Here is a 27,274-nt window from a genome sequence, read left to right on the forward strand (position 1 = left end):
ATATCCAAGCACTGGAGCTGATGTCAGTTTCTCTATGATTACCTCAAAAGCTTCCTGACAAGCAGGTGTCCAACGGCTGGAAAGAGGCTCTTTAGGGTTCAAGTATCCGCTAGGACCGGGTGTCACCTTTCTGCCCTTCCTGTATGGTGGGTAGCCTTTGGTAAGATCATTCAGGGGTTTGACAATTTTTGAATAGTCCTTCACAAACCGTCGATAGTACCCTGCAAAGCCTAGGAAAGACTTGAGGTCACTGAGCGTCTGGGGTCTTGGCCAGGTTTTGAGAGCTCTGACCTTCTCAGGATCGGTCTCTACACCTTTGGTAGACACGATGTGTCCTAGGTATCGCACAGAACTTTGGAAGAAGGAGCATTTTTTGGGAGAAAGTTTCAACCCATATTCTCTCAGTTGCTGAAGGACACGTAGAAGCCTGGTTTCATGTTCCTCCAAAGTGCTGGAGAACACGATGATGTCATCTATGAACACCAGAACTTCTTTCAGATTGAGGCTGCCCATACACCGTTCCATTAAGCGCTGGAAGGTGCTGGGAGCGTTGGTGATCCCCTGGGGCATACGGTTAAACTCGTAAAATCCCAAGGGGCACACAAAAGCTGTCTTGGGCTTATCACATTCCTCCATCTCAATCTGGTAATAACCAGACTTGAGATCCATTACTGAAAACCATTTGGATCCAGCAAGGGCTGAGAAAGCCTCTTCAAGGTTTGGAAGTGCGTACGCATCTCGTATTGTTAACGCATTGAGCTTACGATAATCAATACAAAGACGGACCTCTCCATTCTTCTTTTTAACCACCACAATCGGTGAAGCATAAGGGGACTCTGATTCACGGATTACTCCTGCATCAAGGAGTGCTTGCAAGTGCTTCCTCACAGCTTCATAATCATTTGGGTGGATTGGCCTGGACTTTTGCTTAAAGGGTGCTTCGTCCTTTAAGTTTATGTGATGTTTGACTTTAGATACATGTCCAAGATCCAAATCATGCTGGGCAAAAACATCAGCATAGGCACTTAGACGCTGGGTAACCCTCTCTTTCCACTCCTGCGGGAGGGGAGAATTGCCAAAGTCAAATGTCAAATCTGGGTGAGCAGGTTCATCAACTGGCTGTGCAGTAACATTACAACATTTCACAGTGTCATCATTTTTGGTTGAAATGGGTGATTCGTCATATATCTTTGCAGGACTATGGAGCTCTGCAATGACACATCTAGAAGGCAGTGTTACGTCATGCTCAGTTTCATTTCTCACCCATATAGGTAACCTATGAGGATGCTTCTTGGGCAAAGTGACAAGACAGCACTCCACAAAAATTCCCCCTGGTAAGGTGGATGTCGTTGGCTGTTCAACAATGGCACATTCACCAGCACTGCTGGATCTGACACAGCCTTCAAGGAGGACCCTCCCTTGAGCTGGTACTACGTGTTGCACCTTGCCCTTAAGAGTTACAAAGCCATCGTTTCCGGCTAGGTTTATCTCTCTCCTGACCTTGAGTGTACGGAGGATCTGCCTGTAGCCATAGACCGACGACAAATCATTGGGATCTTTACCTTGACAATATTCGTCGTACAGAACATCAAGTGCATTTGTCCCAATCAGCACAGGCAAGTCACAGTTAGAGCGTAAGTCAGGTACTACTAAAGCAAGGCTAGAAACCTCAGGCTCAGTTTCAATAAAGCTTTTTGGAAACTTAAGGCTGATGGGTATGTATCCCAAGTAAGGAACATTTTGGCCACTAGCAGCCTCAACATCCAGGCCACTGATAGGCTGAATGGGATGTTCTGAAAGATTGGTGTTGTAAAATGAAGCGGACACTGTGGTCACTTGAGACCCAGTGTCAAGGAGACAACTGCAATTGACTCCCGACACGGTAACATTTGCTGTACATTTCTGTCCTACAAGTCCCTTGGGTAACCTAATCTGGGGTCGTGCTGCACGAGAGAGAGAAGATACTTTGCTCTGAGGTTCCGGTTTGGGACGTTCATGATTACTTTCAGTTCCTGGTAGTCCCTCCCCAGAAACTGATTTTAGTTTAAAGCTGACATATTCTGTTCCTCCCAGACTTGTAGTTTTTGGTTGAACTCCTTACGTTTCATTTCAACTAGTTCAGGGTTTGGTTCATTGCTGCAAGAGGGAGCAATATGACCATCCTCGCCGCACCTGAAGCAGTACCATGGGCGTGGCTTCTTAGTGGGCTTAGTCTCACTTGGGTCAGATTTCTCTTTAGGAAGAATCTTGAACTTAGGTTTGGTTTTCTTATTTGGCTTGTCAGAGTTCTGGCTTGAACTGTCAATAGCTGATGCTTTCAGTGAAGCCACTTGGGCTTGTAGCTTTGCAAGTTTCCTTTCTAACTTATGTGCATCAAAAGGCACTAGCCTATCATTAACAGCTGATACGTCTGTATCATCAGTGACATACTCTCCTACTTCAAGGGAGTTCAAATGTGCCTTAGGTTTAGAAATGCCTAAGTGCTGTTTCATTCGGCTGGACTTTGCCGCTTGCCGGTCCTCCTCAGTACGTAGCATGAGGAGCAACTCTGGAAATGAAGGTGGCTTGTCCTTCTTCTGCTCAAGCTGCAAGGTTGTGATCAAGCTGTTGTTCCAGCAACCTCTACAAAACTGTTTAAGCAGTTGGCGATCTGAATCATTTGTAGTGATGCCACCTTTTTTAATGACTTTACTCAGGGTTATCTGCAACCGCTGTAAATAGGCAGAAGGCTTTTCACCTGAGTTCTGGTTTGTGCTCAGGAATTTGGCAAAAAGCTCATCCCCATCATCAACAGTACCATATGCTGAGTCAAGAAGGCTGAGATAGTCATGGGGAGAAGCGTTAGGACCAAGGTGCTTTACAATGTTAGCAGCTGGTGGAAGAAGGCTCTCAACTATTTTCCTTACCATATGTTTGTCAGATATGGTACAATCTATGAGGTGGAATTCAACATTGTTGCGCCACGTATCATAATCAGCTTCGAAAGTAGAGCAAGGGGTTTTCCCCGAGAAGGGCCTGAGCTTTGCATGACCTTGAGAAGGCATTTCATTGTTCTTAATGACATGCTCAACTACTACTCTCTGTACTTCAGGTGTAGTGAGCTGTTCAGGTGGTAAGTAGATAGTGGTTTTTCTGTGCGAGGGAGTCACTTCTACACTTGGAGAGGATGAGTGAGAGTCATGCTCAGGCAAGTGGGTTAAATCACTGCCCAGTTTAAGAGGACTTTGATGCTCTATGATGGCTGGTTCATCTTGGTCTGTGTCACTAGTGAGCTGCAGATTCTGATTAGGCACTGATACATTTGGCCCAACTGCGGGATCACTCTCAGTGGACTTCTTCATTCTGGCCAGCTCATCTAGTAAAACCTTCTCAAAATCTGCACCACTCAGTTTAGCAAGACCTTTCAGTTCAGTTAGGTAAGAATGGGTTAAACATGAACCCCTGTCTGAAGCATACAGCGCAGACAGAAGCTGGATATGATGGACAACACTTGGGTTACGGCTTTGTCTTTTGCAAGGCAAGCTATCCTTAAGGAACTGGACTGGTTCACCTGATTGGAACTCCACAATGGCTGTGTTTTTAAACTGTGCCTCTGTGCTAGTTACTTTGATTACTCTTCCAATAGAACCAAACTGCCCTAAGTAATCAATAACCTCATTGTCAACCTCATCGCCTGTTAACCCTCCTACTAGGACAGAGTCAGGTACTTTGACACCTTCACTTTGGATTACATCCATGTTGTCTTATTGCTCCAACCAAGAATGTCATGGACAATTGTAATGATTTGACCCAAAAGGCATGAAAGCACCAGTTGCTCAACTTCCAAAATAAAAGGAATTAAACCTCCTGGCTGGCTCGCCACGTTTTGTGTAGCGCCTCTACTCAGGACCAGTACACTCTCACTTCAAATAGAGACCCTAGACATCTTACTAGGTTCAGGAGGAGGTTTTGTTTTGGGGACTCACAAAAGGAGTTGGCTTGGAAGTGAATAACTGGGACCTTTATTGCCTCAGTACCATTTATATACATATACAACACAATAACCCAAATTGCACACTAATAGTGCATTTTAAAGGTGAATACATGTAAAACAAAACAAAATAAAGACATTTAAATGGAAGATTTATACTGAACAGTATCAGAGCTCTTGGGAATGAATGAAACAGATTAAAGTGTTCCTGTTGTGAAGTTTGAATTGTCCAGTCTGAATTGGCCTTTAAAGTCGTTGAAAACCCAAACAGGTGTACTGTAGGGGAATTGTCAGTGTGCAAACCCTATTATCCGGGTAGGAAAAGTAGTGCATAGGGCTTATCTGTAATCCAGGGTTGCTTGAATCAGTTTCTCAGGCAAATCCCACAATCCGATCGCATGGCTGGCCACACCATTTCACGATCATCCAGGATCTCATTTGGGCTGTTCTCGCCGTCAGTGGTTCCCCAGAATCCTTCTAGTAGTTCAAAAAAACCAATCTACACAAACAGTGCAGAACAATCAATTTCTTTTCCCATTTTGTGTTCTTAACATGAGCTCATTAACTTCTTTTCCAAATGTATTAATCACAAATGGCATTCCCTTTAGCTTTACCAAGTTACAAGAGTTACAGTAACTTGTTTGTACCAGTATCAACAATTTTATCAAAATTATATCACAACAAAGAACATCAGCAGCTTAAACAGTAATGTAAACAGTCATAGCAATGAAAGTGACATTCATCCTTAAGGCTTACAAGAAAATGTAACTTAATTCAGTGCAAATACTATTAAACTTGAAATATGCTCATATCTATTAAGACATAACCATTCTAATATAAACAGAGCTATTGCTTCTACTTGAATACCTCCCCGATCGGAATATGGCTTCAGCGGGGTGGGGTGGCTAACAGCTATTAGCAGCTAGCATCGCATCTAGCATCGGCATCGTTTAGCTCAAAGCATTCAACACTTATAACACACTGTAAAGAACAACAGGAGAAGTGAAACAACACGCCAGATTCTCATAGCTCCCGATTGGTTTTTGTTCAAAGGTTTCTGAGCTGAATCGGCTAGTGAAATACATTATCTAACTTAACAGGTAGCTAACGAAAGCACGTGACTCACCGGGATTTTCAGACACAAATAACTTGACAGACGTTATTCCCTTTGTGGTCAGAGTTCGGGGCCTAATAAAAGAATACCTTATTAGCATTTATACGTAAAACAATCTGGTCTCATTAACCGGGTTGCAGTATTGCATACCAAGATACTTTTTCCATGCGCTCCGACACGTACTTGACCGCCATCAGAGGGAAGATCTCACAGGAAGAGAGAGGTAATACTTCCTGCGCACTAGACGCAAGGACGTCAGAACACAATACTGCATCACAGCGCCCCCTTGTGACAATAACAGGCTATAGCCTTAGATTACAAAAAGGGATTTTGCAGCTCTGTATTTCACATGGGTTACAATGGCATCACAGGAAGCACTGGCAGTGGTGTAACCTGGATGGCCTAAGCCAACAACAGTGGCCCTGGTGAAATGTTGATGGCATCAGCCAGTATCACAGGCCCTAGTGTTTTGTGGATGTCATCAGCCAGCAACACAAGCCATTGGGAAATGTGGATGGTTTCAAACATCACCACAGGCCCGGGGTAATGCGGATGGCATGAGCCAGGAACGCAGGGCCTGCTGAAATGAGAATGGTATCAGCCAGCAGCACAGGCCCTGGTGTGGTGAATATGACCTCACAGGAGGCAATGTGCCTGGTGTAATGTCCATGGCCTCATCCAACAGTACAGTCCCTGGTGTGGTGAAGATGGCCTCACAGGAAGCCCTGTCCCTGGTGTAATGTGTATTGCCTCAGCCAACAACAGTGGCCCTGGTGAAATATGGATGGTATTGGTCAGCACCACACACCCTGGTGTAATGTGAATGGCCTTAGCCAGTAGCACAGGTCCTTGTGTATTATGGATCGCATCAGCCAGCAATGCAGGCCCTGGTGAAATGAGGATGGCCTCAGCCAGCAAATCAGGCCCTGGTGTGGTGAGTATGGCCTCACATGGAGCACTGGCCCTGGTGTAATGTGGATGGCATGAGACAGCAACGCAGGCCCTGGTGAAATGAGGATGGTATCAGCAAGCAGGAGAGGCCCGGGTGTTGTGAATATGGCCTCAGAGGGAGCAGTGGCCCTGTTGCAATGTGGATGGCATCATCCAGTAGCACATGCTTTTTTATATTGTGGATGGGATCAGCCACCAACACAGGCCCTGGTGAAATGTAAATGTCCTCACCCAGTAGGACAGGCCCTGGTGTAATGTGGATGGTCTCAGCCAACAGCAAAGAACCTTGTGAGGTGAAGATCGCCTCACAGGAAGCACTCTCCCTGGTGTAAAATGTACGGCCTCAGCCAACAACAGTGGCCCTGGTGAAATGTGGATGGTATTGGCCAGTACCAAAGGCCCTGGTGTGATGTGGATGGTCTCAGCCAACAGTACAGGCCCTTGTGTATTGTGGATCGCATCAGCCAGCAACACAAGCCCTGGGGAAATGTGGATGGTATCAACGAGTAGCACAGGCCCTGATGTGGTGATTATGGCATCATAGGAAGCACTGGCAGTGGGGTAATCTGGATGGCCTCAGCCAACAACACTGGCCCTGGTGAAATGTGAATGGTATTGGCACAGGCCCTGGTGTAATGTGAATGTCCTCAGCTAACATCAGTGGCCCTGGTGTAATGTGGATGGCATCAGCCAGTATCAAAGGCCCTTGTGTATTGTGGATGTCGTCAGCCAGCAACACAAGACCTGGTGAAATGAAGTTGGCCTCACCCAGTAGCACAGGCCCTGTTGAAATGAGGATGGCCTCAGCCAGCAACAAAGGCCCTGGTGTGGTGAAGATGGCCTCACAGGGAGCACTGGCCCTGGTGTAATGTGGATGGCATCAGCCAGTAGCACAGGCCTTTGTATATTGTGGATGGGATCAGGCACCAATACAGGCCCTGGTGATATGTAGTGTGCCTCAGCAATGACCACACCCTGGTGTAATGTAAATGTCCTAAACCAGTGGAAAAAGGCCCAGGTGTAATGTGAATGACCTTAGCCAACACCACTGGCCCTGGTGAAATGTGCATGATATCGGTCAGCACCACAGGCCCAGGCGTAATGTGGATGGCCTCAGCCCAGGGCAAAGGCCCTTGTGTGGTGAAGATCGCCTCACAGGAATCAGTCTCACTGGTGTAAAAGGTATGGCCTCAGCCAACAACAGTGGCCCTGGTGAAATGTGGATGGTATTGGCCAGCACCACTGGCCCTGGTGTAATGTGGATTGCCTCAGCCAGTAGTACAGAAACCTTGTATATTGTGGATCGCATCAGAAAACTACACAAGCCCTGGGGTGGTGATGATGGCCTCACAGGAAGCACTTGCAGTGGTGTAATATGGATGGCCTAAGCCAACAACACTGGCACTGTTGAAATGTGGATGGTATTGGCCAGCACCAAAGGCCCTGGTGTAATGTGAATGTACTCAGCCAAAACAACTGGCCCTGGTTTAATGTGGATGGTAGAAGCCTGCATCACAGGCAGTGATGTAATGTGGATGGCCTCAGCCAAAAGCACAGACCCTGGTGTGGTGAAGATGGCCTAACAGGAAGCACTGTCCCTGGTGTAAAGTGTATGGCCTAAGCCAACAACAGTGGCCCTGGTGAAATGTGGATGGCATCAGCCAACACCACTGGCCCTGGTGTAATGTGGATGGCATCAGCCAGTATCACAGGAAGCCCTTGTGCTTTGTGGATGTCATCAGCCAGCAACACAAGCCCTGGGGAAATGTGGATGGTTTCGGACATCACCAAAGGCGCAGGGGAAATGAGGATGGTATCAACCAGCAGCAAAGACCCTGGTGTGGTGAAGATGGCTTCACAGGGAGCACTGGCCCTGGTGTAATGTGTATGGCATCAGCCAGTAGCACATGATCTGGTGTATTGTGGATGGCATGAGCCAGCAACGCAGGCCCTGGTGAAATGAGGATGGTATCAGCAAGCAGCACAGGCCCTGGTGTTTTGAATATGGCCTCACAGGGAGCAGTGGCCCTATTGCAATGTGGATGGCATCATCCAGTAGCACAGGCCCTTGTGTTTTGTGGATGTCATCAGCCACCAACACAGGCCCTGGTGAAATGTAGTTGACCTCAGCCATCACCACAAGCCCTGGTGAAATGTAAATGTCCTCACCCAGTAGGACAGGCCCTGGTGTAAAATGTACGGCCTCAGCCAACAACAGTGGCCCTGGTGAAATGTGGATGGTATTGGCCAGCACCAAAGGCCCTGGTGTGATGTGGATGGCCTCAACCAACAGTACAGGCCCTGGTGAGGTGAAGATGCCCTCACATTAAGCACTATTCCTGATGTAAAGTTTATGGCCTCAACCAACAACAGTGGCCCTGGTGAAATATCGATGGTATTGGCCAGCACCACAGGCCCTGGTGTAATGTGAATGTCTTCAGCCAGTAGCATAGGCTCTTGTGTATTGTGGATCGCATCAGCCAGCAACACAAACCCTGGTGAAATGTGTATGGTATCAACGAGTAGCACAGGCCCTGATGTGGTGATGATGGCATCACAGGAAGCACTGGCAGTGGTGTAATCTGAGTGGCCTCAGCCAAAAACACTGGCCATGGTGTAATGTGAATGGAATCAACGAGTAGCACAGTCACTGGTGTAATGTGGATGGCCTCATCCAACAACACTGGCCCTGGTGTAATGTGAATGTCCTCAGCCAAAACCACTGGCCCTGGCGTAATGTACATGTCCTAAGCCAATAGCAAAGGCCCTGGTGTAATGTGAATGGCCTTAGCCAACACCACTGGCCCTGGTGAAATGTGCATGATATCGGTCAGCACCACAGTCCCAAGTGTAATGTGGATGGCATCAACGAGCAGCAGAGGCCCTGGTGGGGTGAAGATGGCCTCACAGGAAGCACTGTCCCTGGTGTAATGTGGATGGTAGAAGCCTGCATCACAGGCCCTGATGTAATGTGGATGGCCTCAGCCAAAAGCACAGACCCTGGTGTGGTGAAGATGGCCTAACAGGAAGTACTGTCCCTGGTGTAAAGTGTATGGTCTAAGCCAACAACAGTGGCCCTGGTGAAACGTGGATGGCATCAGCCAACACCACTGGCCCTGGTGTAATGTGGATGGCATCAGCCAGAAACACAAGCCCTGGGGAAATGTGGATGGTTTCGGACATCACCACAGGCCCGGGGGTAATGTGGATGGCATCAACGAGCAGCACAGGCCCTAATGTAATGTGGATGGAATGAGCCAGCAACGCAGGGCTTGGTAAAATGAGGATGGTATCAGCCAGCAGCACAGGCCCTGGTGTGGTGAATCTGGCCTCACAGGGAGCAATGTCCCTGGTGTAATGTCCATGGCATCAGCCAACAGTACAGGCCCTGGTGTGGTGAAGATGCCCTCACAGGAAGCACTGTCCCTGATGTAAAGTTTATGGCCTCAGCTAACAACAGTGGCCCTGGTGAAATATCGATGGTATTGGCCAGCACCACAGGCCCTGGTGTAATGTGAATGTCTTCAGCCAGTAGCAGAGGCCCTTGTGTATTGTGGATCGCATCAGCCAGCAACAAAAGCCCTGGTGAAATGTGGTTGGTATCAACGAGTAGCACAGGCCCTGATGTGGTGATTATGGCATCATAGGAAGCACTGGCAGTGGTGTAATCTGGATGGCCTCAGCCAACAACACTGGCCCTGGTGAAATGTGGATGGTATTGGCCAGCACCACAGGCCCTGGTGTAATGTGAATGGAATCAACGAGTAGCACAGGCACTGGTGTAATGTGGATGGCCTCATCCAACAACACTGGCCCTGGTGAAATGTGGATGGTATTGGCACAGGCCCTGGTGTAATGTGAGTGTCCTCAGCCAACACCACTGGCCCTGGTGTAATGTGGATGGCATCAGCCAGTATCAAAGGCCCTTGTGTTTTGTGAATGTCATCAGCCAGCAACACAAGCCATGGTGAAATGTGGATGGTTTCGGACAGCAAAACAGGCCCGGGTGTAATGTGGATGCAATCAACGAGTAGCACAGTCCCTGGTCAAATGTAGTTGGCCTCAGCCAGCAACGCAGGCCCTGGTGAAAGGAGTATGGTATAAGCCAGCAGCACAGGCCCTGGTGTGGTGGATATGGTCTCACAGGTAGCACTGGCCCTGGTGTAATGTGGATGGTAGAAGCCGGCATCACAGGCCCTGGTGTAATGTGGATGTCATCGGCCAACACCACTGTTGGATGGCCCTGGTGAAATGTGGATGGTATCAACGAGTAGCACAGGCCCTGGGTAATGTGGATGGCCTCATCCAGCACCACAGGCCCTGGTGTGTTGATGATGGCCTCAATGGAAGCACTGGCAGTGGTGTAATGTGGATGGCCTCATCCAACAACACTGGCCCTGGTGAAATGTGGATGGTTTTGGAAAGCACCACTTGCGCTGGTATAATGTGGATGGCATCAACGACTAGCACAGGCCCTGATGAAATGTAGTTGGCCTCAGCCAGTAGCACAGGCCCTGTTGTTATGTGGATGGCATGAGCCAGCAATGCAGGCCCTTGTGAAATGTGGATGGCCTCATCTAACAACACTGTCCCTGGTGAAATATGGATGGTATTGGTCAGCACCACTGGCCCTGTCACGGTCCGTGGAGATAGACCGTGTGGGAATGTGTGTGTTGGACCCAGACGCGAACACAAGCGAAGATGCAGGAGTGGATTAAACAAAAGCAAGCCTTTTATTATGGCTGATAACAGAACAAACCAGAGCGAGGGCAGTATAAGGGTAATAGTTCAAACAGAAAACCTAAACTGGACATAAACTAAGAAAAAGCTATGGCTGGAGATACGGAACACAGGGGGTGGTAACACAGACGACGCGACACAGACTACATGAAACACAGAGACTAAATACACAAGAGGAATGATCAGGGGAAGTGGCCACACATGGGAACACAGCTGACACAGATAAACATAACAAGACATGGCAGGAGTAAACAACACTGACGGGAGACTGTCAAAGTAAAACAGGAAGTACACAGGTGCAAACAGGAGGAGAGAGAGAGCACGGGCATAGTGGGCTGGGGAAACATGGAATGAAACAAGGAGGGGAGATGAGGGCTCACAGATACATAGAGGGGCACACAGGGGATAAAAGTCACAAGGGGAAGTCAAATAAGGAACACCACAACAGGACAACGTAGGAAACATGGCCTAAATAAGGAACGAAATACAAAAATACAAGAAACTAAGAATACTGGGCCCACATGGCCCAGGACCATGACATCACCCCCCCCTTAAGGGCTGGCTCCAGACAGCCCAAACACAGGAAAACAAAAACCAAACAGAAAACGACCCAGGGCGGGCGGCGGGGGCCCAGGACGGAGGGCTCGGAACAGAAAACAAAAAGGAAAGCACAGTTCAGTTCAGGGGGCCGGCCGTGCACAAGGCAACGGCGACGATGTGGAAACAGTTCAGGGGACCGGCCGTGCGCAAGGCAACGGCGGCGGCGAAGGAGACAACGGAGCAGTTCAGGAGGCCGGCCGCGCGGAAGGCGGCGGCGGCGGCGAAGGAGACGACGGAGCAGGTCAGGAGGCCAGCCGCGCGGAAGGCAGCGGCGGCGGCGAAGGAGACGACGGAGCAGTTCAGGAGGCCGGCCGCGCGGAAGTCAGCCGCGGCTCTCCAGTGTTAGGCGTGCCGGCCATGGCCCGGTGGGCACAGGACCAGACGAGGCAGGACCAGACGAAGCACAGGCTGAAGCTGGACCAGACAAGGCAGGACCAGACGAAGCACAGGCTGAAGCTGGACCAGGAGGAGCAGAAGCCAAAGTCGAAGCTGGGCCAGACGAGGACGAAGACTCTGAGGCTGGGCCAGACGAGGACGAGGACTCTGAGGCTGGGCCAGACGAGGACGAGGACTCTGAGGCTGGGCCAGGCGAAGATGAGGCTGAAGCCGGAGTCGAAGCTGGACCAGGCGACGGTGAAGCAGGAGCTGAGACTGAGGCCGGACCAGGCGAAGCACAGGCTGGAGCTGGACCAGGCGGCGACGTGGACGGAGACACGGAGGCCGCAGCTAGCGTGGACGAGGCTGCCGGTGGAGCAGCTGGTGGCTGAACGGGCCCCTCGGACCCTCCAGCGGAGACGGGTGGCTGAACGGGCCCCTCGGACCCTCCAGCGGAGATGGGTGGCTGAACGGGCCCCTCGGACCCTCCAGCGGAGACGGGTGGCTGAACGGGCCCCTCGGACCCTCCAGCTGGCGTGGCGTGAAGTGGTGTGGCTGCTGCAGGGTGCCGGAGTGGCACACCCAGGCATTCAGCTACGGATGCAGGATGAGCAGTTATGGAGACCCCTGGCAAAACAGAGAGCTGAACAGGGGGCTGAGCCGTTACTCTGGCAGAAGAAAGATGCCGCTGACTCTCTGGGGAATTTAATGTAACATCACATGGTTCATTTCCCACCAAATCGCCCCTGAAAACATTATTCATTTGGTCACTGTCAGGTTCAGAACCCAGAACAGAAATGTCCATGGCAGTCTGAGAGAAAGTGGTGTCGCAGCCAAGTACTAGGTGTGTGTTCCTTTCAGAGGTCTGCCTGTCATTGTCCAAATTCATATTCTGGTTTTCCTTCACAAACATAAAGCCAGAGTCTTTATTCTCAGTCTTTGGTTCTTTTATTTCAGAAGCAGAAAAACACAAACTCAGATTGGCTGCCTCACTCTCACCAGAATTACATTGATTAATCTTGAACACACAGGCAGCATCTACCCCATAATATTGCCCAGAGTCAGTAACAGTCTCTGCACCATCTCTAGCGGAAATCTCGCCATTCCTAGCAAGCAAGTTAACTGTTATGGACAAACCCTGTTCGAAAGGTGGACCCCCAAGGCTCTCCGCACTGTTTATTTCCTCTGTCACAGGAAGACAACGTGACGTTTCTTCAGTCTCCACCTGTGACAGGGTTTCAGTCACCAAAGGGGCTAGTTCGACCACATGAGCTGTATTTATAACTGAACCGTTCCTAGAAACATGATTGATCAGTTCACGGCTAGGTTCCTGGACATCCATTAAGTTGGCACAACTGGTCAAAGAAGACACATTCACATTCATTTTGCAGTCATGTGGTGGACTTGTAACCTCATTAGAGTCTGTGCTTACATGTACAGCAGTTACACTTCCTTCTGATGGGACGGCTGGCACTAGGTTAACGCCAAGAGTCTGAATACACTCTTCTGTGATTGGTTTGACAGAGCCAGTAGCTTTAGCAGTGACCATATTAGTCACAAACAAATCAAATGAGATGCTGTCAGAGGGGATTGAAGCCTTATTATGCTCTGACTGACAGGAATCATGCAGCTCGGCCTGGTATTTGGCAGTCTCAGGCCTGCGTTCCCCAGCTAGCCCCCCACCAGAAGTTGATTTAGACAGAGACTCTGAGTCATCTATGAATGGAAGTGCAGCTAACGCAGTGTCTGATAGAGCTGTGGCTGCCAGTGGTGGTGCAGACTGTGAGCTTACTAAATCAGTAGTGCTCCCAACCAACACCCCATCCTGAAATGAGTTAGAAGAAACAAAAGAACATGATTCCAGATTTACACAAACTGAAGGTAAAACATGATCATTAGAGACAGTATCGGAGGCCCAGATCTCAGCCCCAGCATTCACTGCGCCCTGCGGGGTGCTGGAGCTACGTGGTTCAGACATGTGTCCCCCATCTTCTTTGGGGGGGGCACAATTCACTCTTAGAGTTCAGAACATAACCCACATTGCCATTACTGTCCTCTTGACTTGGGACACAAAACTCAGGTGAATTGTGCTTATTGAGTACAGGAGTGAGAGCATCACTCAGAGGCTGCTTTGAATTGTTCTCCTCTGGTTTACCTAATAATTTGGTCTCACACAATTCATAACAAGTAGTAGAGTCACGAGATGAACGAGCTGAGGAACAGTCAGGTTGATCACTGGGTACAGACAGGGTGTCATTATTTAAGTCACACCGCTCATGACCAGAGGGGTGGCAGACCCTGGCAGCTCCGAGGGCCCCCCAGAGCCAGGCGTGTTCCCCGGAAAGAGCGCTCATCACGATCAGGGGCGAGCCACGGCTCCCTCCCGAACTCTTCCTCTAGCTGCGCGTATGCGGCGTGCTGCTGCTCCTCGAGATCGACATCCAGGATCCCCACAGCATCCTTGTGATGCTCCGTGGGGGGCGAGGCGGGACGTAGCGGTGCGCGACGGCGGCGAGAATGCCGTTTTTTCCTTGAAGCGGCTTTGGACAAAACCTGACTTTCCATAGCGACCGGCTCCTCGTCCTCCAACCACATCCGTGCCAGAAAGACAGCAGGAGACGAGTAGTCCGATCGAGGCGGCGAGGGCGGGCGGCAGGTGTGAGGCGGGGCGGTTGGCGAGAACTCCTCCTTGGGGATGAGCCAGGGCTTCCAACGGCGCTCGTCCTCGCGATACGCCCGTAATACTTGCTGCCGCTCCTCCTCGCTGAAGTCAATAGCCGCTGGCATCTCCTTGATCCGCGTAGTGCAGTCAGGCGGTGGCGAGGATGCGGAAGCCGATGGAGCGTGAGCCAAGGGTGTGTCAGCGGTGAGCCTCACCGTACCGACTCTGACTGCTTCGGGCTCACGAGGCAGCGGGGAAACAGAGCTACCGCATGACTCTGGCGACGGCTCACGCACACAGGACCGCTGCAGTTGCGGGCGGAGTTGGAGAGAGGAGACGAGAAAGTCAATGACGAGGGGATGCAGCGCCTCCCATAACCAAGGGAATACGGACACGCATACCCCTACTTGGCGGGCTGACTCGTTCCGTTCCTCCTCTCTGGAACGCCGCAACCACTTGCCGCATAGCGACTCCACTGTCCGGATGATCTCCCGTTCTTGTGTCGCTGGGTCCGGCATGGTCGCGTCGTACTGTCACGGTCCGTGGAGATAGACCGTGTGGGAATGTGTGTGTTGGACCCAGACGCGAACACAAGCGAAGATGCAGGAGTGGATTAAACAAAAGCGAGCCTTTTATTATGGCTGATAACAGAACAAACCAGAGCGAGGGCAGTATAAGGGTAATAGTTCAAACAGAAAACCTAAACTGGACATAAACTAAGAAAAAGCTATGGCTGGAGATACGGAACACAGGGGGTGGTAACACAGACGACGCGACACAGACTACATGAAACACAGAGACTAAATACACAAGAGGAATGATCAGGGGAAGTGGCCACACATGGGAACACAGCTGACACAGATAAACATAACAAGACATGGCAGGAGTAAACAACACTGACGGGAGACTGTCAAAGTAAAACAGGAAGTACACAGGTGCAAACAGGAGGAGAGAGAGAGCACGGGCATAGTGGACTGGGGAAACATGGAATGAAACAAGGAGGGGAGATGAGGGCTCACAGATACATAGAGGGGCACACAGGGGATAAAAGTCACAAGGGGAAGTCAAATAAGGAACACCACAACAGGACAACGTAGGAAACATGGCCTAAATAAGGAACGAAATACAAAAATACAAGAAACTAAGAATACTGGGCCCACATGGCCCAGGACCATGACAGGCCCTGGTGAAATGTAGTTGGCCTCACCCTGTAGCACAGTCCCTGGTGTAATGTGGATGGCATGACCAAGCAACGCAGGCCCTGGTGAAGTGAGGATGTCATCAGCCAGCAACAAAGGCCCTGGTGTGGTGAAGATGGCCTCACAGGAGCACTGGCCCTGGTTTAATGTGGATGGCATCATCCAGTAGCACATGCTTTTTTATATAGTGGATGGGATCAGCCACCAATACAGGCCCTGGTGAAATGTAAATGTCCTCACCCAGTAGAAAAGGCCCTGTTGTAATGTTGATGGCCTCATCTAACAACACTGTCCTTGGTGGAATATGGATGGAATTGGTCAGGATCACACACCCTGGTGTAGTGTGAATGGCCTTTGCCAACACCACTGGCCCTGGTGAAATGTGGATGGCATCAGCCAGTAGCACAGGCCTTTGTATATTGTGGATGGGATCAGCCACCAATACAGGCCCTGGTGAAATGTACTTGGCCTCAGCCAAGACCACACACCCTGGTGTAATGTAAATGTCCTAAGCCACTAGCAAAGGCCCTGGTGTAATGTGAATGGCCTTAGCCAACACCACTGGCCCTGGTGAAATGTGCATGATATCGGTCAGCACCACAGGCCCAAGTGTAATGTGGATGGCATCAATGAGCAGCAGAGGCCCTGGTCGGGTGAAGATGCCCTCACAGGAAGCACTGTCCTTGGTGTAATGTGGATGGTAGAAGCCTGCATCACGGGCAGTGATGTAATGTGGATGGCCTCAGCCAAAAGCACAGACCCTGGTGTGGTGAAGATGGCCTAACAGGAAGCAATGTCCCTGGTGTAAAGTGTATGGCCTAAGCCAACTACAGTGGCCCTGGTGAAACGTGGATGGCATCAGCCAACACCACTGGCCCTGGTGTTGTGAATATGGCCTCAGAGGGAGCAGTGGCCCTGTTGCAATGTGGATGGGATCATCCAGTAGCACAGGCCTTTTTTATATTGTGGATGGGATCAGCCAACACCACTGGCCCTGGTGAAATATGGATGGTATTGGCCAGCACCAAAGGTCCTGGTGTGATGTGGATGGCCTCAGCCAACAGTATAGGCCCTGGTGTGGTGAAGATGCCCTCACAGGAAGCAGTGTCCCTGATGTAAAGTTTATGGCCTCAGCCAACAAAAGTGGCCCTGGTGAAATATCGATGGTATTGGCCAGCACCACAGGCCCTGATGTAACGTGGAAGTCTTCAGCCAGTAGCAGAGGTCCTTGTGTATTGTGGATCGCATCAGCCAGCAACCCAAGCCCTGTTGAAATGTGGATGGTATCAACGAGTAGCACAGGCCCTGATGTGGTGATTATGGCATCATAGGAAGCACTGGCCCTGGTGTAATGTGAATGTCCTCAGCCAACACCACTGGCCCTGGTGTAATGTGGATGGCATCAGCCAGTATCAAAGGCTCTTGTGTTTTGTGAATGTCATCAGCCAGCAACACAAGCCATGGTGAAATGTGGATGGTTTCGGACAGCAAAACAGGCCCGGGTGTAATGTGGATGCAATCAACAAGTAGCACAGTACCTGGTCAAATGTAGTTGGCCTCAGCCAGCAACGCAGGCCCTGGTGAAAGGAGGATGGTATAAGCCAGCAGCACAGGCCCTGGTGTGGTGAATATGGTCTCACAGGTAGCACTGGCCCTGGTGTAATGTGGATGGTAGAAGCCGGCATCACAGGCCCTGGTGTAATGTGGATGTCGTCGGCCAACACCACTGTTGGATGGCCCTGGTGAAATGTGGATGGTATCAACGAGTAGCACAGGCCCTGGTGTAATGTGGATGGCCTCATCCAACAACACTGGCCCTGGTGAAATGTGGATGGTTTTGGAAAGCACCACTTGCGCTGGTATAATGTGGATGGCATCAACGACTAGCACAGGCCCTGATGAAATGTAGTTGGCCTCACCCTGTAGCACAGTCCGTGGTGTAATGTGGATGGCATGACCAAGCAACGCAGGCCCTGGTGAAGTGAGGATGTCCTCAGCCAGCAACAAAGGCCCTGGTGTGGTGAAGATGGCCTCACAGGAAGCAGTGTCCCTGATGTAAAGTTTATTGCCTCAGCCAACAAAAGTGGCCCTGGTGAAATATCGATGGTATTGGCCAGCACCACAGGCCCTGATGTAACGTGGAAGTCTTCAGCCAGTAGCAGAGGTCCTTGTGTATTGTGGATCGCATCAGCCAGCAACCCAAGCCCTGTTGAAATGTGGATGGTATCAACGATTAGCACAGGCCCTGATGTGGTGATTATGGCATCATAGGAAGCACTGGCAGTGGTGTAATCTGGATGGCCTCAGCCAACAACACTGGCCCTGGTGTAATGTGAATGTCCTCAGCCAACACCACTGGCCCTGGTGTAATGTGGATGGCATCAGCCAGTATCAAAGGCTCTTGTGTTTTGTGAATGTCATCAGCCAGCAACACAAGCCATGGTGAAATGTGGATGGTTTCGGACAGCAAAACAGGCCCGTGTGTAATGTGAATGCAATCAACGAGTAGCACAGTCTGTGGCCAAATGTAGTTGGCCTCAGCCAGCAACGCAGGCCCTGGTGAAAGGAGGATGGTATAAGCCAGCAGCACAGGCCCTGGTGTGGTGAATATGGTCTCACAGGTACCACTGGCCCTGGTGTAATGTGGATGGGATCAGCCAGTAGCACAGACCTTTGTATATTGTGGATTTGATCAGCCACCAAGACAGGCACTGGTGAAATGTAGTTGGCCTCAGCCAGTAGAAAAGGCCCTGTTGTAATGTTGATGGCCTCATCTAACAACACTGTCCTTGGTGGAATATGGATGGAATTGGTCAGGATCACACACCCTGGTGTAGTGTGAATGGCCTTTGCCAACACCACTGGCCCTGGTGAAATGTGGATGGCATCAGCCAGTAGCACAGGCTTTTGTATATTGTGGATGGGATCAGCCACCAATACAGGCCCTGGTGAAATGTACTTGGCCTCAGCCAAGACCACACACCCTGGTGTAATGTAAATGTCCTAAGCCACTAGCAAAGGCCCTGGTGTAATGTGAATGGCCTTAGCCAACACCACTGGCCATGGTGAAATGTGCATGATATCGGTAAGCACCACAGGCCCAAGTGTAATGTGGATGGCATCAACGAGCAGCACAGACCCTGGTGTGGTGAAGATGGCCTAACAGGAAGCACTGTCCCTGGTGTAAAGTGTATGGCCTAAGCCAACAACAGTGGCCTTGGTGAAATGTGGATGGCATCAGCCAACACCACTGGCCCTGGTGTAATGTGGATGGCATCAGCCAGTATCACAGGCCCTTGTGTTTTGTGGATGTCATCAGCCAGCAACACAAGCTCTTGGGAAATGTGGATGGTTTCGGACATCACCACAGGCCCGGGGGTAATGTGGATGGCATCAACGAGCAGCACAGGCCCTGATGTAATGTGGGTGGCATGAGCCAGCAACGCAGGGCTGTGGTGAATATGGCCTCACAGGGAGCAATGTCCCTGGTGTAATGTCCATGGCCTCATCCAACAGTACAGTCCCTGGTGTGGTGAAGATGGCCTCACAGGAAGCCCTGTCCCTGGTGTAATGTGTATTGCCTCAGCCAACAAAAGTGGCCCTGGTGAAATATTGATGGTGTTGGTCAGCACCACACACCCTGGTGTAATGTGAATGGCCTTGGCCAGTAGTACAGGCCCTTCTGTATTGTGGATCGCATCAGCCAACAACGCAGGCCCTGGTGTGGTGAGTATGGCCTCACAGGGAGCACTGGCCCTGGTGTAATGTGGATGGCATCAGCCAGTAGCACAGGCCTTTGTATATTGTGGATGGGATCAGCCACCAATACCGGCCCTGGTGAAATGTACTTGGCCTCAGCCAAGACCACACACCCTGTTGTAATGTAAATGTCCTAAGCCAGTAGCAAAGGCCCTCGTGTAATGTGAATGGCCTTAGCCAACACCACTGGCCCTGGTGAAATGTGCATGATATCGGTCAGCACCACAGGCCCAAGTGTAATGTGGATGGCATCAATGAGCAGCAGAGGCCCTGGTCGGGTGAAGATGGCCTCACAGGAAGCACTGTCCTTGGTGTAATGTGGATGGTATAAGCCTGCATCACGGGCAGTGATGTAATGTGGATGACCTCAGCCAAAAGCACAGACCCTGGTGTGGTGAAGATGGCCTAACAGGAAGCACTGTCCCTGGTGTAAAGTGTATGGCCTAAGCCAACTACAGTGGCCCTGGTGAAACTTGGATGGCATCAGCCAACACCACTGGCCCTGGTGTAATGTGGATGGCATCAGCCAGCAACACAAGCTCTTGGGAAATGTGGATGGTTTCGGACATCACCACACGCCCGGGGGGAATGTGGATGGCATTAACGAGCAGCACAGGCCCTCGTGTAATGTGGGTGGCATGAGCCAGCAACGCAGGGCCTGGTGAAATGAGGATGGTTTCAGCCAGCAGCACAGGCCCTAGTGTGGTGAATCTGGCCTCACAGGGAGCAATGTCCCTGGTGTAATGTCCATGGCCTCATCCAACAGTACAGTCCCTGGTGTGGTGAAGATGGCCTCACAGGAAGCCCTGTCCCTGGTGTAATGTGTATTGCCTCAGCCAACAACAGTGGCCCTGGTGAAATATGGATGGTATTGGTCAGCACCACACACCCTGGTGTAATGTGAATGGCCTTGGCCAGTAGTACAGGCCCTTGTGTATTGTGGATTGCATCAGCCAACAACGCAGGCCCTGGTGAAATGAGGATGGTTTCAGCCAGCAGCACAGGCCCTAGTGTGGTGAATCTGGCCTCACAGGGAGCAATGTCCCTGGTGTAATGTCCATGGCCTCATCCAACAGTACAGTCCCTGGTGTGGTGAAGATGGCCTCACAGGAAGCCCTGTCCCTGGTGTAATGTGTATTGCCTCAGCCAACAACAGTGGCCCTGGTGAAATATGGATGGTATTGGTCAGCACCACACACCCTGGTGTAATGTGAATGGCCTTGGCCAGTAGTACAGGCCCTTGTGTATTGTGGATTGCATCAGCCAACAACGCAGGCCCTGGTGAAATGAGGATGGCCTCAGCCAGCAACGCAGGCCCTGGTGTGGTGAGTATGGCCTCACAGGGAGCACTGGCCCGGGTGTAATGTGGATGGCATCATCCAGTAGCACATGATCTGGTGTAATGTGGATGGCATGAGCCAGCAACGCAGGCCCTGGTGAAATGAGGATGGTATCAGCAAGCAGCACAGGCCCTGGTGTTGTGAATATGGCCTCAGAGGGAGCAGTGGCCCTGTTGCAATGTGGATGGGATCATCCAGTAGCACAGGCCTTTTTTATATTGTTGATGGGATCAGCCACCAACACAGGCCCTGGTGAAATGTAGTTGACCTCAGCCATCACCACAGGCCCTGTTTAAATGTAAATGTCCTCACCCAGTAGGACAGGGCCTGATGTAATATGGATGGCCTCAGCGAACAGCAAAGAACCTTGTGTGGTGAAGATCGCCTCACAGGAAGCACTCTCCCTGGTGTAAAACGTATGGCCTCAGCCAACAACAGTGGCCCTGGTGAAATATGGATGGTATTGGCCAGCACCACAGGCCCTGGTGTAATGTGAATGTCTTCAGCCAGTAGCCCTGTTGAAATGTGGTTGGTGTCAACGAGTAGCACAGGCCCTGATGTGGTGATTGTGGCATCATAGGAAGCACTAGCAGTGGTGTAATCTGGATGGCCTCAGCCAACAACACTGGCCATCCACATTACACTAGTGTAATGTGGATGGCATCAGCCAGTATCAAAGGCTCTTGTGTTTTGTGAATGTCATCAGTATGCAACACAAGCCATGGTGAAATGTGGATGGTTTCGGACAGCAAAACAGGCCCGGGTGTTATGGCCCTGTCCATAATCTGTTTTGGTGGCTGTTGTTGTCTGTGCCTTTAAGTCTTTGCAGGTCCCGGAGTGGATGAGCTGACGGCTGCTGATTGGTCCCCTGGACATGTGATCTTCATTCAAATCCCTCACCAGCAGTTGTCCCGGGGCAGCCACTGACAGCAGCAGCAGACCTGACCCTGGCCTCCAAAACCTGAGACTTTTGTGCCTGTGACTTTGTGCGACTTTTTTGGAGTTTTGTATATAGTGTGTACATTAGTTTTCATTGTAAATAGCCTTGTAAATAGCACTGCAACAGAAGGGGTGAGCTGCCTTATTGTTTTTCCTTGCACTGTTTTCTCCTGTTTATTTCAGTTAGGGAGTTAGGTGTAGCGCTTGTCTTTTGTTTGATATTTGATTTCACATAGGGTTGTAGATAACACCTCCTCCTGACTTAGCTTGTTTTGTTTGTTATTTTGGCCTTTGTTCACCCCGGAGCTTCATTTTTGCAGTGCAGAAAAATAAATCACGATTCACTAAGAAATTGGTTTCCCTTTGTGTATGGTTTTGGGGACCAGGGCGGGGCAATTCTTTCAAACTTGTGTTGCGTTCCTGTACCCCTAGACTGGGGCGTAACACCGGGTGTAATGTGGATGCAATCAACGAGTAGCACAGTCCGTGGTCAAATCTAGTTGGCCACAGCCAGCAACGCAGGCCCTGGTGAAAGGAGAATGGTATAAGCCAGCAGCACAGGCCCTGGTGTGGTGAATATGGTCTCACAGGGAGCACTGGCCCAGGTGTAATGTGGATGGGATCAGCCAGTAGCACAGGCCTTTGTATATTGTGGATGGGATCAGCCACCAAGACAGGCACTGGTGAAATGTAGTTGTCCTCAGCCAGTAGAGAATGCCCTGTTGTAAGGTTGATGGCCTCATCTAACAACACTGTCCTTGGTGAAATATGGATGGTATTGGTCAGCATCACACACCCTGGTGTAGTGTGAATGGCCTTTGCCAACACCACTGGCCCTGGTGAAATGTGCATGATATCCAGCACCACACGCCCAGGTTTAATGTGGTTGGCATCAACGAGAAGGAGAGGCCCTGGTGGCGTGAAGATTGCCTCACAGGAAGCACTGTCCCTGGTGTAACTTATCCACATTACACCAGGATACATTACACCAGGCTTCTACCGGCCTGTGATACCGCCACTGTTGGATGGCCCTGGTGAAATGTGGATGGTATCAACAAGCAGCAAAGTCCCTGGTGTATTGCCTCAGACAACAACAGTGGCCCTGGTGAAATATGGATGGTATTGGTCAGCATCACACACCCTGGTGTAAAGTGAATGGCCTAAGCCAACACCACTGGCCCTGGGACATGTGCATGATATCGGTCAGCACCACAGGCCCAGGTGTAATGTGGATGGCCTGAGCCCAGGGCAAAGGCCCTTGTGTGGTGAAGATCGCCTCACAGGAAGCACTCTCCCTGGTGTAAAATGTATGGCCTCAGCCAACAACAGTGGCCCTGGTGAAATGTGGATGGTATCGGCAAGCATCACAAGGCCCTGGTGTGGTGATGATGGCCTCACAGGAAGCACTGGCAGTGGTGTAATGTGGATGGCCTCAGCCAACAACAGTGACCCAGGTGAAATGTGGATGGCATCAGCCAGCAACACAAGCCCTGGTGAAATGAGGATGGTATTAGCCAGAAGCACAGGCCCTGGTGTGGTGAATATGGCCTCACAGGGAGAAGTGGCCCTGGTGCAATGTGGACTAGAGCTCCCAGTCATCTCAGCAAAAATGTTATTATTTATTTTGTACTGCTTTCATTTTCTGTGCGCACAGCGCGATCATACACTCGGTATGACAGACAAACGCTTCTTAAGCTACGTTCGTCAGCCAGTTCGGACTTTACAGCGGGTTTCGACTCCGTGGACACTCTGCTGCCTGGGATCCTTTGTTTACTCGCGCGGCGTCGAGGGAAAACAAAGAGGGGGAAACGCGTCGGAGTTATGTGCCGAACGCGACAGAGAAACATCAAGCCACCTCTCCCCAGCATCCTGCTCGCGAATCTCCAGTCTCTGGACAACAAACTTGACGAGCTGCGTGCACGGATTAAAAACCAACAAGACATCAGGAACTGCTGCATTCTGGCCTTCACAGAGACATGGCTGGAGCCCAGCGTCCCCGACTGCGCCATCATGCCGGATGGATTCACTGTTTACCGGGGAGACCGAACGAAGGACTCAGGCAAGAAAAGGGGAGGAGGGGTGTGCTTTATGGTAAACTCCTTGTGGGCTAGAGATGTGTGTATCTTAAAAACTTACTGCTCTCAGAGTCTCGAGCTGCTGACCATTAAAGTCAGGCCTTTTTACCTCCCGAGGGAGTTCAGCTCAGTTCTCCTCTCAGCTGTTTACATTCCCCCACATGCTGATAAAGCTACTGCTATGGACGAACTGTATGACATCATTACTGGACTTGAGAACAAAAATCCAGAAGCTGCCTTTATTGTGCTGGGAGACTTCAACAGAGCCAACATGAAGAAGGTTCTCCCCAAATACTATCAGCACATCTCCTTCCCCACAAGATGTGATCAAACATTGGACCACTGTTACACTCCATTCAAAGAGTGCCACAAACCCCTCCCCCGCCCAGCTTTTGGTAAGGCAGACCATTGTTCCATACTGCTGCTGCCTGCATACAGACAAAGACTGAAACAGGAAAAACCAGCTTCCAGGGTTATTTACAAATGGGACAGTGAGGCTGAGGAGGTCCTGCAGGACTGCTTTGACACAACTGACTGGCAGATATTTGTGGATGCAGCTGATGGCAACATCAATGAACTCACAGACTCTGTCATTGGATATATTGGAAAGTGCATGGATGATACCATCACAAAAACCACTGTCCGCATATATCCAAATCAGAAACCTTGGGTAAATAAAGACGTTCGCGCCAAGAGTGCGGACCTCTGCCTTTAACTCCGGGGATGCTGATGCATATAAAGCAGCCAGGTACGACCTCCGAATGTCCATAAAAAAGGCCAAAAAGGACTACAGGGACAAAATGGAGTCCAGCTACCACAGCTTTGACACCAGGCGACTGTGGAATGGACTGCACTGCATCACTGACTACAAGAAGGTGAACACAGTCAGTGTTCAGCCCACTGCATCTCTTGCAGACGAGCTTAACAACTTCTATGCTCGTTTTGACGCAGACAACAGAGAGCAGATCCTCTACCCTCAGGAGGACAGTGAAGCTGCAACTCTAACTCTGAAAACAGAAGCTGTGAGATGGACGACACCAGCGCGACAATTTCTGTTCAGCGCCAGACTTGCTTGTAACCTATATCACCAATTATGTTAAGAAAAATGACGTATTAACTACTAAAAAACTCTGACCTTTGTGGGAATGCTTGGAGCAGACTAACATGTGAGCTGGAGTGTTCTGAGACGTTATATTTGGTATATCCAGACCATCCGTCGGCTCTTACTTCGGAAACATGGCTTAAAAAATTTCTCTTCAACGACGTAATCCGATAAAAAAAAAAACGATCTCTTTACCCATCGGCTTCCCGTGGCTGTCATGCGACCGGCTATTGAAGTTAATAATACAACAGCTTCTTGCCATTTTTTGGGTTTCTTTTTATCGCTGTGTAACTGAGTTCAATTGAAAGCCTGCGTGCGCTAGTACCTCTTGCCACAAGTTCCCAGAATCCTTTGCGGTTTTATCCCTGAATGACGTCACATTTTCAATCTTTATCCTGGTGGGCCGGTCTCTAGTCAAAATGCCCGGGCCGATTTTTTGTCCCAGTCCAGCCTTGCTTATAGGATTCAATATCCCCATGCTGGGCAAACAGGTTTTGCAGCTGTGTGAGCTAAGATGTTCAAGTTATTCACAAAAGGAAAACTACTTTGTGTCGGGCGAGAACTCCATTCAAATGCATGTAACAGCGAGAAACGCACTAACGTCATGAAATAAAGCGTTTTTAATGGTCTTCATGAAGACAGCTGTAACTTTTGATAGAAGACTCAGAAATACATATTCATGGCTTTATCTTATAGAATTCAATATCCCCGTGCTGGGCAAACAGGTTTTGCAGCAGTTTGAGCTGAGATGTTAAAGTTATTCACATAATGAAAACCTATACTTTGTTTCGTGCGAGTTCCCCATTCAAATGCATGTAATCGTCAGAAACGCACTGTCTTGGCGAAATAAAGCGTTTTTGTACAACTTCATATAAATCGGTGTAACTTTTGATAGAAGACTCAGAAATACATATTTATGGCTTTATCTTATAGAATTCAATATCCCCGTGCTGGGCAAACAGGTTTTGCAGCTGTTTGAGCTAAGATGTTAAAGTTATTCACATAATGAAAACCTATACTTTGTGTTGGGCGAGAACTCCATTCAAATGCATGTAATAGCGAGAAACGCACTGTCTTGACAGAATAAAGCGTTTTTGTACAACTTCATATAAATCGGTGTAACTTTTGATAGAAGACTCAGAAATACATATTCATGGCTTTATCTTATAGAATTCAATATCCCCGTGCTGGGCAAACAGGTTTTGCAGCTGTTTGAGCTGAGATGTTAAAATCATCCACATAATGAAAACCTATACTTGGTTTCGGTCGAGTTCCCCATTCAAATGCATGTAATAGCGAGAAACGCACTGTCTTGACAGAATAAAGCGTTTTTGTACAACTTCATATAAATCGGTGTAACTTTTGATAGAAGACTCAGAAATACATATTCATGGCTTTATCTTATAGAATTCAATATCCCCGTGCTGGGCAAACAGGTTTTGCAGCAGTTTGAGCTGAGATGTTAAAGTTATTCACATAATGAAAACCTATACTTTGTTTCGTGCGAGTTCCCCATTCAAATGCATGTAATCGTCAGAAACGCACTGTCTTGGCGAAATAAAGCGTTTTTGTACAACTTCATATAAATCGGTGTAACTTTTGATAGAAGACTCAGAAATACATATTTATGGCTTTATCTTATAGAATTCAATATCCCCGTGCTGGGCAAACAGGTTTTGCAGCTGTTTGAGCTAAGATGTTAAAGTTATTCACATAATGAAAACCTATACTTTGTGTTGGGCGAGAACTCCATTCAAATGCATGTAATAGCGAGAAACGCACTAACGTGGTGAAATAAAGCGTTTTTCATGGTCTTCATGAAGACATTTGTAACTTTTGATAGAAGACTCAGAAATACAGATTTATGGCTTTATCTTATAGAATTCAATATCCCCGTGCTGGGCAAACAGGTTTTGCAGCTGTTTGAGCTGAGATGTTACAGTCATCCACATAATGAAAACCTATACTTTGTTTCGGTCGAGTTCCCCATTCAAATGCATGTAATCGTCAGAAACGCACTGTCTTGGCGAAATAAAGCGTTTTTGTACAACTTCATATAAATCGGTGTAACTTTTGATAGAAGACTCAGAAATACATATTTATGCCTTTATCTTATAGAATTCAATATCCCCGTGCTGGGCAAACAGATTTTACAGCAGTGTGAGCTAAGATTTTCAAGTTATTCACAAAATGAAAACTACTTTGTGTCGGGCGAGAACTCCATTCAAATGCATGTAATAGCGAGAAACGCACTGTCTTGACAAAAGAAAGCGTTTTTGTACAACTTCATATAAATCGGTGTAACTTTTGATAGAAGATTCAGAAATACATATTTATGGCTTAATCTTATAGAATTCAATATCCCCGTGCTGGGCAAACAGGTTTTGCAGCTGTTTGAGCTAAGATGTTAAAGTTATTCACATAATGAAAACCTATACTTTGTTTCGT

The sequence above is a fragment of the Rhamphochromis sp. 'chilingali' genome (assembly GCF_963969265.1).
Source record: "Rhamphochromis sp. 'chilingali' genome assembly, chromosome: 9".
Taxonomy (NCBI): Eukaryota; Metazoa; Chordata; class Actinopteri; order Cichliformes; family Cichlidae; genus Rhamphochromis; species Rhamphochromis sp. 'chilingali'.